Here is a 14,365-nt window from a genome sequence, read left to right as displayed (position 1 = left end):
TGGCCTGGTCGTGACCCCCTCCCAGGATCACATGTCACTTGCTAGAAGCTCTGTCAAAGGTTTAGCAGGGGAGCTGTTCTTTGAGTAAGGCGTGGGTGATGGCCCATGCTCTCCCCATGCTCCCACTCCCTGACAAAATGGAGGGGCTCTGTCACCTGCCAAGCCCACCCACGGTGGTGGGCCAGACGACTTGTTGGACTAGAAATATGTGATTTAAACCTCACAACGCCAGACAAATATAAGATCCTCAGTGGATGATCATTGGAAGCCATCATCCTAAATGCAGTAAAGTATGCCTTGCCCTGAATAAAATGGGATTTCTTTTTTGCTTCCCAATTAACTGCTTTTCTTCCTGAATCCCCGTTACCATGGAAAACAGAGAGTTAGCTGTACTGTCAATTCTAGGTCATGGTGTTTGAAGATACCTAATTCAATGGGTAACTAAAAATGGGGCTTCTCTTTCTACTAATTAATAATGTATCCTGATCAGAGCCCTACAACTGTAGCAGGTTAAACTGAAAACAGATTTTCACTGTTGCCTACAAGAAAATGCTCTCAGTCTAATCTACCTTCGGTCCCAAGTGGGGTCTCTGCTACAGAGAAGAAAGGTGTCTGTTCTCTTCTACTCTTCTTACAAGAAGGGGCGCGACAGAGAGCTTTTGTGTGACTTCCCTGATAAGATGGCCAGCCTTTATTCAGCCCTGGAAACAGTTACTGTTCATTCATGCTTCATTAATATTACAGCTTGTTTGACTTGGGTATTTGTGTGATCACTATATTTAGCTCTAGGATATTTTCCTTCATGCCCCTGTCTTCCCCTAACAGTTTATACAGGATTTTGGCTTCTTCTAAACTGAATTAGAAAACATAAGGAAGACCAGTTCTGCACTGTAAAGAATGTAAATGTTAAAAAGTGTGCTTTAAAGGGTCACCCAGAGGCATTGGAGTTACATGCCCACTTCACTCCCTGGATATTCAGGGGCTGCTGTTCTCAGCAGGTCCCATAGAACTCTCCATGGAGTTCCCTTTTTGTTTTTTCTGTGTTCTGTCCATTTGGTAACTGACAAGGTCTGTTTTGAGCCCTGGTGGCTAATTCTGTGCTCCCCTGGCCCTCTAGCTCTCCCGTTGGCAAACTGGCTTTCCTAGGACGTTTACGTGTTAAATACGGCCTGGCAGGCCTACAGGCTGGCCATCTCCTCTGCTGCGGCTGTCTCTGGCCCTGCCTCTGCACCTTTGCCTGTGCCATTCTGTTCTCTCTGCTTGGATGCCGCTCCCAGCACCTGTCCCCTGTTCCTCCAACCTGGCAAGTTGCTTAAAGTGTCCAGCCCATGTGGATTTCTCCTGTCTTTCAGCCCTGATAGGAGTTGAAGATAAAACAATACTTTTTTTTGAAGCGTTCTCACGCTCCAGATGAGTTTTAAGCAAACGCGTGTTACATGGATTGCATGTCATCCTTTAACTGTTGGGTGTGCGCATCCTCTCCACATCTTACTCCCTCCCAGTCAGAGGGTAGGGGACTGTCAGAGTGGAGGGCAAGGACTCTGCCCGTGTTTCTTCTCTGTTCTTTCTTGATGCTTCACAAAGGGCTGAGCGTAAGGTAAGTGCTTAATCTATGCACACCAGTCGATTTGTTTGGAGCACACCTTCTTGGAAATCAGCAGTGGATAATTCAGAATGATGCCAACCATTCAGAAAACCGTCAGGTGAGATACAGGCTGCGATTCAGGAAAGATGTTTGTGAGTAGTGGATTTGGGACTCCAGACTCCACAGAGGCAGAGGATGCAGGCTGCTAGGAGGTCCTCTTCACACGAGAGCAGCCACAGCTGGAAAGCCCTCTCGTGTGACTGGCAGTAATCACGAGGATGTTTGAGGAGAACTTTCTTTCATGTGCCTTATGCCATCTCATCCTCCCTCTGCCCCCCCCCTTCTCACCTCCCACGTGGATCTGTAGATCTGACCTCGGAAGTCTCTCCAATTGTCCATCTTGTTCCATGGCCTCAATTCAGTGCCAGCTTTCTGACCAGTTTCCTGCTGTCAGCCTCTCCCAGTCTCACCCACCCTCCCTCTTTATAAAGGATGCAGGATCCTGAATCTCAGAAAGCCCCGTTAGATGCCAGGCCTTGCAGGGGCCTTTGACGTTGCAGACCTCAGTTGCTTCTACCAGTTCTGTCCCCTGCCCTCAGTCTGGGGGTCCTCCTGTTCCCACAGAAGCATTCCAGACCTTTCTAGGCCTGCTGACGTCTGCCTGCAGGCACAGCTCTGGGCTTTCCTTTTGAAGCCTGTCCTGCCTGTGCTCTGCTCTGTCTTTATTGAATTCCCTTGGGGGGCCAGGCACTGAGCACAGAGCTGAGCCCCCTGCCCTTGTGGAGCTTACATGATGATGGAAAAGAAAAGTACAATATAAATTATTCAGCATGTTATGTAATGAGTGCTCTGGAAAACAGCAAAACAAAAGCAGTTCTGCTGAGTGTCTTGGGGGAGGTAAGGGAGGGTGGCTTGCAGTATTAATGGATCCAGGATTAAAGGAGTGGGGAAGTGAGCCCTTGTGGAGGTTGGGAAGAGCCTTCCAGGCAGAAGGGCAGCTGTGCAAAGGCCCTGAGGTGGGAGTGTGCTCAGGGTATTTGAAGAAAGGCAGCCAGTGAGGTAGCACTGAGTGACGGAGCATGGCAGAGGTGGGCCTGGAGGAGGTATAGAGCAGGGCCTCTCAACTCTCTGGCTGGGAGTGTTCCTTGAATTGCTAGTCTATCCAGATGGGTACTTTTGTGTCCATGTTTGGATGCTGTGATGATGTCATTGCTAGGAGCTTTTGAAACACTTTCACTGTGCTTACCTTAGAGACCATGCACAGTGGCCTGGTGCTGGGCCTTCTGGGTTTATGTCAGAAATTTATTTGACTCACAGTGAGGTGGAGGAAGAAGAGGGTTAGGAGGATCCCTTGGGCTGTGCATGGGCAGGATGGGAGCAGGGAGCTAGGTAAGGAGGCCACTGTCCACTTCCAGGTGGGAGATGGTGGGGGTCTGGACCCAGCAGGGCTGCAGAGGTCTGGGCAGTGGCTGGGTTCTGGGTATGTTTTAAAGACAAGCCGACAGGCCTTGCTAGAGGACTGGGCAGAGTGAGAGGGGAGCTGAGGATGACTCTGAGGGCTGGAAGTGGAGCAGCTAGAGGCGGAGCTGCCAGCACCTGAGGTGAGGGTGGGTGCGCAGGTTCGTGGAGGGATCGAGTTCAGGACACATCGAAGTATATCTCCTAGACGTGCGGTAGAGGTGTCAAGATCTGAGAAGTCCAGAGTTGGGAAGAGAATTCTGGGCTGCAGACACACTTTCGGAGTTGTCAGAGCACGGGCAGTGTTTATTGGCAGTCAGCTATTCAGCCTCACCTGGTGCTCATGTTCTTGTCCCACCCTCTCCCCGAGATGGAGTCTCATACTGTTGGCCAGGCTGGATTTCAGTGGCTCACTGCAACCTCTGCCTAGTTGGCTTCAGATGATTCTCCTTCCTCAGCCACCTGAGTAGCTGAGTAGTACTACAGGCACATGCCACCACGCCTGGCTGATTTTTGTATTTTTAGTAGAGATGGGGTTTCATCATGTTGGCCAGGCTGGTCTCGAACCCCTGACCTCAAGTGATCTGTCCAGCTTAGCCTCCCAAAATGCTGGGATTACAGGTGGGAGCCACCACGCTCAGCCCCTGGTGCTCATGTTTACTTCATTGCCTTATAATTTCTGACACACCAGCTGTCCTGCCCTCCCAAGGCTGGGGCCTCTTAAGGCTTACCTGCGTTGGCTGCCCTCACATGATCCTGGCATGTAGTCAGTGTACAGGACTATTGTGTGTGGGCAGAAGCTGTGCAGCCCAAAGGAGGACCCTCAGGCCCAGAGGACTGAGGGATTTGTCTAAGATCACGCAGAGATGACAGCAGGCCTGAACTACAGCTTATAAAACTGGTGGGGGTGAGCAGCCCACATGTTACCCATTCCCAGGGCTCTTTCCACCATCTCCTGTTAACGTTTTGCAGGACTGGCCACAGTGTCAAAAGGCTTTGGAGAAATTACAGAAGTTCTTGGGATGGAGGGAACCTACATCAAAGGGAGGCATATGGGGATGGGGAAAGCATCCCTGAGCCAAGGAGGAGGGCTGGAAAGAAAGATTGCTGCTGTCTTCTCACCGAGGACACTCTAAGGCCAGGGGCCAGATCTTCTGCCCTGGCTGGCCTCTGTCAAGGGCTGGTGAGGGAAGGAGGGAATACTTAGCTTGGTGTTCTCAGCCCCCTTGCTGAGCTCCCTGAATTATAGTCTGCAGAGCCAGAGCAACAGCTGTCTTGTTCCCTGAGCAAGTCCTGTGTTGCCTGGTACCTTGCAGTTCTTGGTGGAGTTTAACTGCCCAGCATTTAACTGTTGTTAAAAAAAAAGCAAAAGAAAAAAAAGGAAGGCGGACAGAATAGAAATCTTCATTGCCTTTTGTTTCACTCAAGTGAACCAAAACCACCTTGGGTCCTGAAACCAAAGTGAGCAGTGGTGGACTTCCTACCAGGTGAATGCTGCTGCCTGCAGCCGGGTCTTCTTGGCTCTCCTGATGGCCCCTCCTGTCTTGCTGACACTGTTGGCCCTGGCTGTGGTATGCTTCAGGTCTGCTCCCAGGGAAATGTCATGGATTCCTTTGGGCCACTGGTCCTCTGGGCTGAGAGCCCCGGCAAAGTTTTGCCAAGTGATTACTAGAGGTTATGACCATTTAATTTATTTGCCCTGCTTCACTCTAGAAAGGATTTGAGTTGGCTTATAAAACACATGAAATGCCACAGGATTAAATAGATAACAGAAGAAATTGCGGCAAAAGGAAAATAGAGGTGAGAAAAAAAAAGCCAGGATTGTATACAGTGGCTAGAGATGGATCCAAATTTGGTTTGGTGCTGTGCAGCTGGGAAGCACAGGGTGTCAGGCAGCCTGCCCAGGACGCCATGGAGCAGTGGCCATGATCATTGTCTTGTGGCATCACCCCAACAGCTGCTGCTACTGTCCGCCAGGCCTTCCGGCCATGCCTCCACTCTCTAGTGGCCTGGCAAGAATCTAAGGGGAGTGCGGGATTTCTCAGGGAGTGGAGGAGTGGCAGGGCTATCCACGGTTGTCTTAAACCCAGTAGAGACTTGCTAGAATTTGAAAGCTTTCTTGTGCACTGTTTCATGAGTGTGTCCAGGAAGTTTCCAGGCACAGTAGGCCCTCAGAGGACTCTCTACAGAGGCTGTCTTCATAGCACGGGAACCTCAGGGGTAAACCAGAGTTGTCATGGCCTCAGCTCTGTTTGCCCAGCTCTGGGAGTAGAGCTGGAGCATGCGTATACATGGACACGTGCACTTACACGAGACATGTACACACATGAAGGAGAGTGTTTTGATAAGAAGTAGGCATCTGAAAAGGGAGTCCTATGCAGGTCTACTTTTGAAAACTCAAAAATGTGGGGAAATAACATTGTTAAAAAAAGAAAAGCCAAATTCAGCCAGCTTCTAAGGTGGACCTTGGAAGGATCCTGGGCCAGCTGAGGTCTCCTGAGGGTGTGGGAGGTGGCAGAGCTCCGAGGTGCAGGGCTGAGTGATGCCACCAGGAGATAGGGGGACAGCAGGGCACGCCTGGGGCTGAGAGGTGGTTGGTGGCTGCCAGCCAGGTATTTCCTAGTATCACAAAAGGCCAGGGACAGCTACCTGTGGGGAGTGTATCCAGTCCTCAGGGCTCTTTCACTGGGTTTTGGGGATGGACCAAGAATTTGGTGGGAGATGAGACTCATTTGGCATCTTGTTTTGCTGGAACAAATGTGCTCTGTAAGTCAGGGGAGCCCTGCATCTTTAGCGGGCAGTCAGTCCTGGGGGCAGAGGCACAGCAGGACTGTCAGTGTTAGCTTACTCTAGAGAGAGTTAATCTCTTCAAGTGGAAAATTGAGTCATGGAGGAAGTTGATTAGTAACATGAACACACCCTCAGAGGTGGCAGATTTGTTGACACATCTGTCCAAGTGTTGGGTATAAAAGATGCTCATTTTTGCCACAGGGCTTGGGTTTTAAGTGGGATTTGAATATGATTTGTTAAGGCTATTGAATGGCTGAGCTACTGAAGTCAGGCAGTTGCCCAAGACACGCAATAGGCGTCTGGATCACCTCTCCTGGGCCTTTGCCTGCTCTTAGGAGGAGTCCATTTGCTTCTCACACTTGTCAGAGCAGATGAGGTTAGTAAGGAAACTGCATGAAGTTGCTCCCCTAAATCCTCTCATTTGTAAGTGAAGAAGCTAGGATTGGAACTAGGATTTTGAAGAACTCTGGTTCTCTTTCCTTTACTTGATGATTTTTGAAGTTACTTTTTTTTTTTTTGAGATGGAGTCTCGCTCTGTCACCCAGGCTGGAGTGCAGTGGCACGAACTCAGCTCATTGCAGCCTCCACCTCCGTGGTTCAAGTGATTCTCCTGCCTCAGCCTCCTGAACAGCTGAGACTACAGATGCACACAACCACACTCAGCTAATTTTTGTATTTTTTTTTTTTTTTTTTTTTGAGTCGGAGTTTCACTCTTGTTGCCCAGGCTGGAGTGCAATGGCGTGATCTCGGCTCACTGCAACCTCTCTGCCTCCTGGGTTCAGGCAATTCTCCTGCCTCAGCCTCCTGAGTAGCTGGGATTACAGGCATGCACCACCATGCCCAGTTATTTTTTGTATTTTTAGTAGAGATGGGGTTTCACCATGTTGACCAGGTTGGTCTTGATCTTTTGACCTCAGGTGATCCACCCACCTTGCCTCCCAAAGTGCTGGGATTACAGGCTTGAGCCACCACGCCCGGCCCAAGTTTTGTATTTTTATAGAGGTGAAGTTTCACCATATTAGCCAGGCTGGTCTCGAACTCTTGACCTCATGATCCACCCACCTTGGCCTCCCAAAGTGCTGGCATTACAGGCGTGAGCCACTGCGCCTGGCCGAAATTACTTTAAATTTTTCTACAAAATAGACAAATATGGTGTATACCTATTACAATTTTAACATTATATGGTTCGTCTTATGTAATGCTTTTTTCTTTATTATTATTTTTTCTTTTTAAGGCAGGGCCTTGGTCTGTTGCCCAGGCTGGAGTGCAGTGGTGTGATCGTGGCTCACTGTAGTCTCTACCTCCCTGGGCTCCCACCTCAGCCTCTTGGATTGCCGAGACTACAGGTGTATACCACCATGCCCAGGTTTTTTTTTTTTTTTTTTTTTTTTTTTTTTCTTCTGTATTTTGTAGAGATGGGGTTTTGCCATGTTGCTCAGGCTAATCTGGAACTCCTGAGCTCAAGCTGTACTCTGTCCTCGGCCTCTCAAAGTGTTGGCATTACAGGCATGCAGGCACGTACCACCACACTCAGCCAGGAATATCTAATTAAACTGTTATTTAATTGGACCCCAGATCTTAAAGAGCTCTTCTGATTGTCAGAGTATGGGATTGTTCTTGGAATTGCAACAGTGCTATCAAGGCCAGCTGTGGTGGCTCACACCTGTAATCCCAGAACTTTGGGAGGCCGAGGCAGGCGGGCCACTTGAGGTCAGGAGTTCGAGACCAGCCCGACCAACATGGTAAAACCCTGTCTCTACTAAAAATAGAAAAAATTAGTCAGATGCGATGGTGAGTACCTGTAATCTCAGCTACCTGGGAGGCTGAGGCAGGAGAATTGCTTGAGCTCAGGAAGTGGAGGTTGCAGTGACCTGAGATTGCACACTGCACTCCAGCTTGGGTGACAGAGCAAGAGACTGTCTAAAAAAGAGAGTGCTATCAAAATTGCAGATTGGGAGGCCGTCTGCAGTGGCTCATGCCTATAATCCTGGCACTTTGGGTGGCTGAGGCAGGTGAATTGCTTGAGGTCAGGAGTTCAAGACCAGCCTGGGCAACATGGCAAAACCCCATCTCTACAAAAAAAAAAATTGGCATGGCGGCATGCACCTGTAGTCTCAGCTACTTTGGGGGACTGAGGTGGGAGGAATTGCCTGAGCTCAGAAAGTCCAGGCTGTAGGGAACCAAGATTGTGCCACTGCATTCTAGCCTGGGTGACAAAGTGATACCCTTTCTCAAAAAAAAAAAAAAAAATTGCTGATTGGGGATTATTGACTAAATGATTGACATTGACGTATGCCTTAGAAAACGGATCAATACGATATTTACCTGTTTTTAAAGGATCCTTTGTAATATAGGTAAACAAACTATTGTTTATAAACTGTCAATAAGTATAGGAGGGAAAAGGGAGGTGTTTTAAGTCAGATTAGTCGTAGCTAAGTTTTAAGTTAGATAGTCACAGCTGCTGACAGTGTCTTTATTCATGGATGCTCAGTACAGCAGTTGCTAGTTTCAAATAGCCAACTTCCAGGAGACATTAAAAAATTATATGAATAGAAACAGGAGGGAAGGCATACAGATAGATTTCTCTTCACATGGGGAAGTAGGCCATACAATTTAAATCTCTGTCATATCCTTCTTTACTGTCTTCAGAGTCCTTCTCACTACCTGAAATTCTCTTACTCTGTTTTGTCTCTCTGCACTAAAACGAGCTGTTAGAGCAGGAACCCCATTCATGCCTCGTGCTGTATCCCTAGTGTCCCAAGCACAACACCTGAACCCTGAAAGGTGCTCAGAACATATTTCATGTATGAGTGCTAAATAGGCTTCTCCTCTCCTCTCCCCCCATTTTTTTTTCTTTTGGTGGTGTTATTTTTTATTTCTGTTGGTTTGTGCCCCAGGCATGGGTGTTAGTTTTTTGAAAATACATTTGAGGGCCAGGCAGGGCTCGCGCCTGTAATCCCAGCACTTGGGGAGGCTGAGGCAGGTGGATCACCTGAGGTCAGGAGTTTGAGACTAGCCTGGCCAACATGGTAAAACCCTGTCTCTATTAAAAATGCAAAAAAATGAGCTGGATGTAGTGGCTGATGTCTGTAGTCCCAGCTACTCAGGAGGCTGAGGCAGGAGAATCACTTGAACCAGGAGGTGGAGGTTGCAGTGAGCGAAGACCGTGCCACTGCACTCCAGCCTCGGCGACAAGAGCAAGACTCCCTCTCAAAAGAAAAAATAATAATAATTTGAGGTCAATTCCATAAATATTAGGAATGCTTTATATATTTGTGTGGTTTCTTGATGCTTTAAGGTTCAGTTTAGCAACAGTTTGATTCACAGTTGTTAGTTTTTGTTTATGGATAAAAGGCAGTTCCTCATTTTGACAGTTGCCTTTTCTTTTTTCCCTAAATCACTAGCTCTCAAGCTTTTAAATCTGCCAAAAAGTCCCAAATCCTGGGCCACACCGCTGGCCCCACCCCTCAAATTGGAGCCTCTGGGAGGGCCCCAGGCGCCTCGGTGGCACTGACAACTGTGTGCTGGGGGCTTCAGTTTTCCTGTCAGGCTTTATTCGGTTAAAGGGCTCTTCCTCCCCCTCTCCTCAACTCAAGGCTCGTGGTAGTGTCTTTTCACAGAGTCACAGGCAGCAGGCGACATTCCAACTGGGAGCAGCTTGGAAACTGATGTTACACATGGAATTAGTCTCCTCCTGCTGACTGCTAATGGAAAGCTTAGTCCAGCTTGCAGTGGGATAAGCAGAGCCCCTCGAGTGAATCTACTTGTCGACTTGCTTATCCTAGTATAGTGTGACATGAAGTCAGTCATTCTGCCAGTTTTGTTTCATTTTAATTGGGACGGAGGCTCACTCTGACACCCAGGCTGGAGTGCAGTGGTGTGTCTCGGTTCACTGCAACCCCTGCCTCCTGGGTTCAGGCGATTCTCCTGTCTCAGCCTTATGAGTAGCTGGAACTACAGATGCCCACCATCACCCCCTGCTAATTTTTTGTATTTTTGTAGAGATGTGGTTTCATCATGTTGGCCAGACTTGTCTCGAACTCCTGACCTCAGGTGATCCACCTGCCTTGGCCTCCCAAAGTGCTGGGATTACAGATGTGAGCCACCGCGCCCGGCCTCTTGTTGGTCAAAAATAGTATATGTCCATTTATGATAGTTGGGAAAATGCAAAAAATAAAAAAGAAAAAGAAGAAAAGAATCCTGCAATCTTAACTATAATGTACAAGGACAACTGTTGTTCATATGTTGGTGTATTTAATTTTATTTTTTTAGAGACAGTGTCTTGCTATTGCCCAGGCTGGAGCATGGTGGCACAATCATGGTGCACTGGGTGCAGGGGAAGGTGGTATTCAAGCAGGCAGTGCAGAGTGGCTGTAAACTATGAAGCTGCTCTAGCCCTTCAGTTGTCATCATCCCAGTTTGTGAGGGAGCATGAGACCAAAGGCAATCCATTGGGGGGCCTAAACTAGGAGGGCAGGAGCAGTGGCCTTGGCGTGCATGGCCACAGAGGGTGCCCCTCATTTTCGTGAGAAGTAAGACAATTATGCAGTCTGATTTTTTTTGAAAAAAGATCTAACTCTCTTTATGCATTTTCCATGTTGCTAGATAGTTACACTTTGTTTTATTGATTGATTCATTTATGTTTTATTTATTTGTGATGGAGTCTTGCTTTGTCTCCCAGGCTGGAATGCAATGGCGTGATCTCCACTCACTGCAACCTCCTCCTCCCAGGTTCATGTGATTTTCTTCCCTCAGCCTCCTGAGTAGTTGGGATTATAGGTGTGTGCCATCACGCACAGCTAATTTTTTGTATTTTGGCACAATCTCAGCTCACTGCAACCTCTGCCTCCTGGGTTCAAGTGATGATTCTACTGCCTGAGCTTTCTGAGTAGCTGGGATCACAGGCATATGCCACCACGCCTGGCTAATTTTTGTATTTTAAGTAGAAATGGGGTTTCGCCATGTTGGCTGGGCTGGTCTTGAACTCCTGACTTCAGGTGATCCCTACTGCCTTGGCATCCCAAAGTGCTGGCCATTGCACCCGGCCTATTTATGTTGTTTTTAGAGTTGGGGGTCTCACTGTGTCACCTAGGCTGGCTGGAGTGGTGTTTGTGATTTCACCTCACTGCATCTGAGAACTCCTGGGTACAAGGGTTCCTCCCCTCTCAGACTCTTGAGTAGCTTGGGACTACGGCTGCCTACCACCAAGCCCAGCAACACTTAGTTTTAAAGGTTAAACCTTGGACAGGTTACTTAACTTCTCCAAGTTAACTTAAATTGGAGAAGTTGTAACTTGTAAAATGGGCATAACCATAGTGCTTCTCTCCTGGGTTATTGTGTAAATTACATGTGCTAATTATGTACTTCGCATACCAGCTTGCACACAGAAAGTACTCCACAAGTGGCTCTGTCACTGTCGTTCTTATGATCAGACTTCTTTTCAGATCTTCACCAGTGTAAATAATGCTGTGGTAAACTTTGTACAGAAAACTTGCTTTTTCTTTCTTTTTTTAAGGATTCTTTGGATTATTTCTTCAGCGTAGAATTCCCAGAAGTGAGATTAGCGGGCAAAGTGTATGAACATCATTCTTTTTCTTGAAGCATGGCAAATGCTCTCCAGACAGACTGTGCGCCAGCAGTGGAGGAGAGTGCTCAGTTGGTAGCCAACCCTTGAGCCCACAGCAGGTGCTATAATTTTGTAATAGATTATTTCCAATTGAATAGATGAAAATTACTATCAGAATACTCATTTTAAAAATGAGTTTCCTGTTTACAAGTATTACTCTAAGAAATTGTTGCAGGCATTTAACTTCTTTTAAGTTTATGATTGAATTTAAAAAGAGATAAATGATATATTCGTTGAAGTGCCTGCTCTCCTCAGCTGGCATTGTCTGGGCTTCAGCACCCCTCCTCCCACTCTAGCTAATGCCAGGAGAGCTTGGGTTGGCTCAGGGCGAGGCTGCAGGTCCCCAGCCATGATGAGACTCCTGCCCTAGGACTCTACCCAGAGAAAGACAAGCTGTAGCTTTGTTAATTTCACCGTGGACAGAAGCAGCAGGAACCTCAGGGACTCCTGGGTAAATGGCAGTGAGAAAAAGCTGCTTAGTGTTTTGGCTGAGCCCTTCCTTTCTCACCTAACAAGCTGGTGGTCTTTTTTTTTTTTTTTTTTTTCCCTGGGAACCTTCAGAATGAAAGCTGATGGTCTTATTGTAGGAGAGGCTTTAATACAGCCCGGAGAGAGTGGCACAACTCGCTTTTTTATTTCTGAGGATGGGATTGATTCATGCAGACAAATGGATGGACTGCCTTTTGTTTCTGCTTTACCCTCCCCTATCTGTCACCAGCCCTGTGTCGAGGCCTCAATGTGGTCATTGTTGGGGCTCTGCCTTTTTTCACCTGGGATTTGAGCTTCCTTGTCTATAAACTGAGGCAGCGGTACCAGTGTTGCAGAGTGGTAATAGGAAGTTACAGTCATTATTTGTTTTTAGCAGAATAGGTGTTTGCGCACATACTACGTACCAGAAGCAAAGCTGACGTGGCCCCGGCTTTCCACCCGCTAGGGGAGATGGCCAACTGGATGCAGGTGAACAGATTAGGACACGCAGCTACAGGCTGCAGTCTAGGTGCTACCCAGCTGCCCCAGGGTTCCATGGTGGGCAGGTCTGTGTAAATCTACCCACAACATCCGGAGAAGCTGAGGGGCCAAGGAAGGAGGCTGACAAATGCAGTTTCTTAGGAAGAATCAGGGACTTATGAGCAGAAACCATGTCTCTCTCAGGCAGTGATGAGACAAGATGTCAGATCCCACGCCATTACCCCCCAGAGCCAGGGCTTATATACCATAGGGAAGGGGTGGTTTAGAAGGAATGTGTAGGACATTTGAAGTACAATAACATTAAGGTAGTTTGACCTAAAGACAGGATTTAAGGTAAGCATGTGCTCTTAAATAAAAAAACAACGAATTGCAAATCTTAGAGACCCTCGCGGAACTGGCGTTAATCAGAAGCCAGCCTGGTGAATTAGCCTTCAGGATGGAGCTGCTTTGACCTCCACATCCACCAGGTGCTTCCTGTGCACCAGGGCCAGCTCCAGGTGCCAAGGTGTAAGTAGTAAATAAAACGGATGGATCCCCTTTCCCTGTGGAGCTCCCACTCTGATGAGAGACTGGCCTGATAACACAGCCAGGGGAGGCACAGTGAGAAGGTGGCCTTGGAGCTGATGATAGGGATGAGGATGTGTATCTGCTTTCCCATTTGAGGACCTTGGGCAGCACACACAGTGTGAGGGAGCAGCGGGCAGGCAAAGGCTTGAGGCAGGAAGAAGCCTGGTGGCAGGTGCCCAGGGAGGGAGGATGGGAAGCGAGCAGGCCCATTGTTACTTGGCTAGCTGCTGTGTCACCGCAGTCTCTGCCTCTACGGTCCCATGGCAGTCTCCCCTGGTGTGTCCGTGTCTCTGTCTCTTCTAAGGACACCAGTCCTATTGACTCTAGGGTTCATCCTGCTCCAGTATGACCTCATCTTCACTAATTACATCTGCAGCCACCTTGTTTACAAATAAGGTCATGTTTTGGGGTACTTCAACTTACTTTATGGGGGGGCCCACTTCAGCCCATAACCCCCAGTCAGAAGAAGGTACTGTAAGTACTGAGTCCACACCACGTGGCAGCTCCATGCACCAGCTGGTTCTGGAACCAGGTATCATACATCAGGCCCCAAGTAAATGTGTTCAGACTCCAGCCACTTCTCATCCCCTTCATAGCTACTTTTCTGGCCCAAGCTCCCTAGACCAGTGATGCCAGTCAAGTGGCATCACTGCCCCACTTAGACTCTCCAAAGTACCTCTGAGGGCTTCTGAACCCCCACCACTCTTTGGTCATGTGCCCTTGGGTGCCCTCTGCTGACACTAGCCTCAGAGCCTGTCCCCTGTTCTCAGAATGGAAGTGCCCCTGCCTTTTTGTCAGCCCTTCCATGGCTCTGTGCCAGGATCTCCTGTGCCAGCATAGCTGAGCAAGCTTTCCTCTTCCCCACCCTGCCCTTGTTCGACCCTCCTTTTTAGATTTGTTTATGGTCTCTCCTTACTAGAATACAAGCTCATGGGAACAGGGACTTTCTTCCCATCTAGAGGAGGCCCTGCTCGGTGTGGGAGTGTGCATGCAACTGACTGAGGGGGAAAGCTTCCTTTAGGGTGCTAGGAACAAGTGTGGGGCATAGGTCTTGAGTCTTGGCTCTGAGTTTTCATCTTGCCCCCGGGCTACTGTGAGCTGCAGCCGTTTGCCCTCTCTCGGTCCTGGTGTCCTCATCAGTGGGAAGAGTTGGTAATGAAGAGCCGGACCTTCAGCATCAGACTCCACCTGCCCCAGCTGGGTGGCCTTGGGAGAGTCACTGCACGTCTAGGCCTCAGCCTGGACTATAACGGGGTAGTACCTTATAGTTGCACAGGCATTGGGTGCTTTTCATGTCATGACTTATTTGTTCCCCCACAACAACTCCGGGACACAGGTTCTCCTTCTGCAGATGAGAAAACAGACACTGA

The 14,365-nt window shown here is 48.4% G+C and overlaps 1 protein-coding gene across 4 annotated transcripts in view; it reads left to right on the top strand.

Moving 5' to 3' along the window:
- EPN2 (epsin 2) overlaps nucleotides 1-14,365 on the top strand; it is a 93,123-nt gene that overhangs the window by 46,423 nt on the left and 32,335 nt on the right. The gene's annotated exons all lie outside the window — the stretch shown is intronic.

The sequence above is a fragment of the Cebus imitator genome, unplaced genomic scaffold (genome assembly GCF_001604975.1).
Source record: "Cebus imitator isolate Cc_AM_T3 unplaced genomic scaffold, Cebus_imitator-1.0 Scaffold538, whole genome shotgun sequence".
In the NCBI taxonomy this organism is placed as follows: Eukaryota; Metazoa; Chordata; class Mammalia; order Primates; family Cebidae; genus Cebus; species Cebus imitator.
This window is presented reverse-complemented; position numbering and strand designations above follow the sequence as displayed.